This window comes from Neomonachus schauinslandi, chromosome 15, assembly GCF_002201575.2.
Source record: "Neomonachus schauinslandi chromosome 15, ASM220157v2, whole genome shotgun sequence".
Lineage (NCBI taxonomy): Eukaryota > Metazoa > Chordata > Mammalia > Carnivora > Phocidae > Neomonachus > Neomonachus schauinslandi.
This window is the reverse complement of record NC_058417.1, coordinates 55,072,396-55,078,550: the sequence shown is the minus strand read 5'-3', so window position 1 is coordinate 55,078,550 and position 6,155 is coordinate 55,072,396.

Sequence of the window (6,155 nt, the reverse complement as noted above, 5' to 3'; positions counted from 1 at the left end):
TGAGCACCTCCCCTGCCTATGGCTGTGATTCTTTTGCTTCCTTGCTGACACTCTGCCCAGGAGGAGGGTCTGCTCTTCTATCGCAGTATCGGTGGTTCTTTCTTTTATAAAATTTATCTTTTTGTCACTGCTTTTTTTATTATTATTATTCTGATTTTAGAGTTCTTTGTTCCCTTAGTCACCTCCCAGGGACCCCTTCTCCATCACTGCATCTTCCCATGCACTGGGTGCGCGCAGCAGGCAGGGCCACCACCCCCGGGGGGCCACCCTGCCCATCACGTTGCGCTGCTGCCAGATGATGGCCCTTCCTCTTCTCCTGCCTGGATCCTTCCTCTCTGATTATACCAAACACGAAGGACTCGTGTGTACTTGAGTCAAAATTCCCACGGCTATGGGAAGTAAACTCAAGGAATTTTCGTATCCTTGGATCTGCTAAGATGTCCCAACAGCAAGGAACAGAAAGCTCCAAATCCGCCGGCTTACACCAGAGAGGAGCTGGGTCACGGAGGAGCCCAAAGGCAGAATGGGCCCACGCGGCCGTCCCCGTGGCTCAGAATTCCTCACGCTGCGGGCTTCTGTGGCCCACTAGCTCTCCTCGGGCTTGCAAGACGGCCGCAGGAGTTCGCGTGTCATGTCCAGATGCAGGAAAAGGGCCGTCTCTGGCTTGTGTCTCTAGGAGTTAGGGAACCCATGCACCTGCATCCCCCACCTCCTTTCAGGTCCCAATTGGCCAGAATATGTCATGTGTTCATGCCTCAACCAATCTCCAGCAAGGAGATGGGCCAACCACGGTTGGCTGAGGTACCTGGGGCTGGGGCCGCATCCCCTGAACACAGGGCCATTCACAGGAGCAGAGAGCTGGAGCCATCAGGATTCTGTGAGGAAGGGATGGGAGAGGTGGTTGCTGCATAGACACCAGGACCACTCTGTCACCTGGTGGGGACTCGGGAGCCTCTGAAGTATGCTGCATACAGCACCCTGCACACCTCCCGGGTGGTGGTCCTGTTGCCCAGGTTCCACACTGGGCCTCTGATGCTTCCAGGAAGCACTGCCGACTCACTGGGGCCGTGGGGGTGGCTCTGCCGCCATTTCCAGCTGAGTGTCCACCCGTGTTTATACCATTCCTGTTACCTCATCTGCCTCACTGGGGTGCCCTCGAGTCCATCTGTGGCCAGAAGGGTCCTCTCAGAACCCACTTCAAACCCATCCCCAGGTGTCCCACCAGATCGCAGGACTGCTCCGGCTCAGGAAACTCGAAGTGCCTTGGAACAAATGTACCTGCAGATTCAGAACCCATTCGGAGAAGTTTCCCGGAGTTCTTAGAGTCAATGGCAAGGCCATAACTCACAACCACAAGGTACCATCCCACCCTGCAAGCTGAGAGCAAGAGGAGACCCCCTTGTTCACAGCACTGGGGGGACGAAAACCACCTTGATGCCATTAGGGCCACTAAAAAGCACAAGGTACGGGGGAAGGAAGCAGCAGGACCGGAGGGAGAGAGCAAACATGGAGTGAGCCTTCTGTAAGGCAGGCCACGGCAGGATGCCACCGACGTGGCACCGCGACGTGGCACCGCCAATGTGGCACCACCAATGTGGCACCGCCGTGCAGGGCCCAAAGCCACAGGAGCTGACAGAAGCCAATCTGAAGACTCTGTCCAGCCTGGGGCTTGAGAGACTTTCGGATGCCCAGAGTCTCCGCCCTCCCCCTGCGCCCCCTCACCACTCCACCCCGGAGCCCTGTGCACAGGCCGGCCTCCCTACGTGACACAAAAGGCGGTGGCTTGTCACCCATCACACACATCACACACCCACTGTGCGCGAAAAACCAAGTCCACAGACAATTCATTTCTATTTACCAAACTCCACTTGCTAGAAACTTTTCAGGGCCACCTTCCTTCAAAATGTCCGTTGTAGGGGCGCCTGGGTGGCTCCGTCGTTAAGCGTCTGCCTTCGGCTCAGGTCATGATCCCGGGGTCCTGGGATCGAGCCCCGCGTCAGGCTCCCTGCTCCGCGGGGAGTCTGCTTCTCCCTCTCCCTCTGCCCCCGCCCCCACTTGCGCGTGCTCTCTGTCTCAAATAAAAAAAATCCAAAAAAAAAAAAATGTCCGTTGTAACTGCCACCATCCAGACTAAATTAGGTGTCTCCTCACTTCCTGTACTAAAAATAGCCGTGTTGAAGAAAATGTGCAAACTCAGCAGCTTTAAGGGCAACCTAAAACCTAAAACCTGGAGCAACTTTGCTGTGAACTCCTTGTGCACACAGCTCTTTTTTCCCCTTTTTGGATGATTTGTACTTGTTCTCAATTTTTTTTTTTAACTACTCTCTACACCCATTGTGGGGTTTGAACTCACAACCCTGAGATCGAGTCACACCCTCTATCGACTGAGCCAGCCAGGCGCCCCTTGTTGTCAATTTTTTAATATTTGAAAATGAAAATAGTTTTCCTAAGAACAGATCACATTGAAGATGTTTTGTTCTTCCCAATTTGATTGTGAGAAAATACATTTGTCCACAGGACCTCCCTGAACTCAGATTAACAGTTTGTCCTCTGGGCCTGGAAGACCTCAAGTGTCAGCACGGCTGGATCCAGGCAGGCCAGGCCACATGCCTTCTGAAGGCCATGGCATCATTTCTCTGGAACCAGACAGTGCTGGAGAAGGGCAGTGAGGAGCTCTGTCTCTCTCTGAGCCACACCTGCAGGGTTGCGTGGGCACAGAGAAGCCCACAGTCACCTACTGGGCCCTTCATCCTCATTGTCTGGGATCCACGTCCAGTCTCTACTTCTCACCGTGGAGGGAACATATATATTACCTGGAAGCAGGTAAAAATCATTTTCTTTCTGTCCTCATCGCCTGGAGAAGCCCTAGAGAGGAGCGGGATGCCAGAAATCCTTAGCTCCATCTACTGTGTGGCTCTATTTAGAGAACTTGAGGCCCTCCCAGCCCAGCATGACTGCTTTCTGGATCTAATGCTGGGTCCCAGAACAGGGACCAAGCGTGGCGGATTTCTATTGTCACCGATTTTTGTTTTGTTTTTATTTTACTATTATTATTACAATCACTTTATTTTTTTTAAAGATTTTATTTATTTGACAGAGAGAGAGCACAAACACGGGGAGCAGCAGAGGGAGAGGGAGAAGCAGGCTCCCCGATGAGCAGGGACCCCGATGTGGGACTTGATTCCAGGACCCTGGGATCATGACCTGAGCCACCCAGGCATCCCAGTATCACTTTGTTTTTATTCTATTTCCCCCCTAAGGCTCCCACCAGATGCACCACCACCACCTCTACCCCTTCTGTGCAACCATTTTTATTCCTGTTGGTTTTGTCCTTGCAGGGTCTTTTTGCTAAAGGTGGCGGTCTGTATAGTCTCTGGAGATCACAGCAAGTACCGCTGGCTTCCTCATTCTCTTTAATGCTTTAACGTGGTCTCCTATATAATGCTCCATAGCGCTGACATCCCTCAGTCACTTCAACCATTCCCCTGCTGATGGCCATTCGTGCAGTTTCCCATCTTTAGCTAATTCAAATAATGGCACTGTGAATAAAACTCTGTGCATATGGAGGTCCCTGTTTGTGGAGGCGTATTTTCGGAGCAGACCCCTAAAAATGGAGTGCTGGGCCCAAGGTGAATGAATACATGATATTTCGTTAGATGCCCACCCACCCTCGGGTCTCGGGCCAGTTTGCACTCCACCAGCAACACACGGGAGAGCCGGTTTCTGCACCGTCCTCTAGGCAGTACCTCGTCAAACTCTGAATTCCTGCCAATCTGACAGGTCAGAAATGTCAGCTCAGGGAAGTTTTAATTCGCATTTTTCCTATTATGAGAAAGGCTGAGCATCCATTCAAATTTTTAGGGGCTCTTTGCATTTCCCCCCCCTGCAAACTTCGGTTCTCTTTGCTTCCCGTTTTCTACTGAATGTCGCCCACTGAATCTTCGCTTTAACTCCCGGAACACGCATGGTTCCGGGGATCTCGGTGATCACTTCGGGCGCAGCGCCCGTTTTCGTCCAGCCCTGATCCTGCATGTGGAAAGGTGTGCTTTATTAAGGGGCCCAGAAAATCTGGGTAATTCCAAGAAAAGCCTACCAAACTCAGGAGCCTCCATGAAAGCCTCACGCCTAACACAAGAAAAGACGACAAACTCGCCGCAGCGTCAGCCCATTTATGCGTTAATTAGGCGCCCCTTTTACAGAGACTATGGCTATGAGGCTCCCCGCACCTGAAAAACCCAAGAGCTGCCACCAATCACCCAGCCTAGCCGGTAACCCACCGCGACGTCTCAGTGGTTAGAACATCTGCCAATCTCTCGCGCAGGCAAAGAGCTTGACTGCTACTGGGTACCGCATCCGCCCATCTCCCCAGAGCCCGCCTTGCCCCGAGGTGGGGGAGTCCCGGATGTCCGGTCGCATTTCCTCAGCGATTGACAAAGGCATTTGTCCAATGAGGAGTGCGAGCTGGCCCGTCCCGCCCACCCCAGGCCTCGCCCTCGCCACAGGGGCTGCGGGGAGCGGGGTCGGGTCCGGCTCGGGGTCCGGCTCTACGTCCGCGCCGCCACCCCTGTGCTCGCAGTTCCGCGCGGCGCCGCCCCTCCGGCTCAGGTCGGGAGATCGGTGCCCGCGCTCGATATCCCGCCGCGTCGACGTGCGGTCTGGCGAGCTGGACGGCCAGGAGCCGGCTTCCAGGTCCCTCCCGCGACAGGGCCAGGAGCCCCGGACTGCCCCCGAGCAGTGCACCGTGCTAGACCCCGCATAGGGAGATGAAGTCGCGCCGGTCCCTGCACCCAGGAGCCCACCATCTCCACCTTCATCCCCCAGCACTCCCCAGGCCCGCCCTCTAGTAGCTTCGAGAAAGTGGCCCAGGGTTTCAGAGCTGAATCCAACACACACACACACACACCCCAGTCCTGCAGCTGAATCCAACACACACACACAGACACTTTGTTTTTCACATTCCCGGTTGTACCCGGGCCTAAGGTAAAATCCAGCAGAGCCCTCTTATGCGCACAACTGCAAGTAACCGTATTCCCACCAGGGTGCCTTTGGTATTGGGCTGACCTTCAGGACGGTGCAAGGTGAAATGAGACGCCTTGCTCCACCTGTGCTGGAGTTTTCACGTCATGGCCCAGGCAGCTCAGCCGGGTTTACTAATGCACCGCTGAGTAAGTGTGCAATCAAGTAGGACTTGGGGGTCTCCCGTCCACCCACCCAAATCCATCCACACCCTAGCAGGGACCCCACACCCACCCCTCGAATCTTCGGGCCGCCTGGTGGCCTGGTCCCCTACAAATGAGAATGAGGGCCATGCCTCAGACCAGGCTGGGTCGTTACGGGTTACTGAACTGCTAAATAACTGTCAATCTGCAGTCAGGGTTTTTTGAAAATCTCAATTTTCTCACTTCTGTAATGACTTTAATTACTTCTTGTTGAGCTCTCCAAAAGGGGACAGGTTGTATTGACAGGCTGTCAGTCCTTTAGCTCCTTCAAAGGGTTCTCATATTCACGTCAGCCCTGTTGGGTGGTGTCTTTGCTTGTCTTGTAATCAGCTTCAGCGATGCCGCCAGTTAAATTTCAGGACAGGCGGTAGCTGGCAAGGGGAATAAAATTAAGAAAATTGTTCTCAGAAGAAAAGGTTCACTGAAAGTAATGGGAGCAAGGGGGTGAAGCACATAAGATTCCAATTAGAGTATTGAGTAGTGTGAATTGGCACATTTATACTTTCAGACGTTTATTGAGCCTGCCTTCATGCAAAGCACTGCACTGGCTGATGTAATGCTAAATGAATTTGACTTGGTTTCTACTTTCAAAGCAAGGTGAGATGAGAGTTCACTAACTTTTTGGAGCGCATGCTAAGTGCAGAGCACTGTGTGAAATCTCCACAACAAATCTGTGAAGGACACAGTAAACGTCTTCTTTTATAGAAAGGGAAACAAGACTCAAAATTGTGAAGACCGGGGTGCCTGGATGGCTGTCACTTAAGCACCAGACTCTTGGTTTCCGCTCAGGTCATGATCTCAGGGTCATGAGATTGAGCCCCACTTGCCCACATACGTGGCACTCCACCCTCAGCGGGAAGTCTGCTTGGATTCTCTTTCTTCATCTCCCTCTGTCCCTCCCCCCACTTGCCCACATACGTGCTCTCTCTCTAAAAC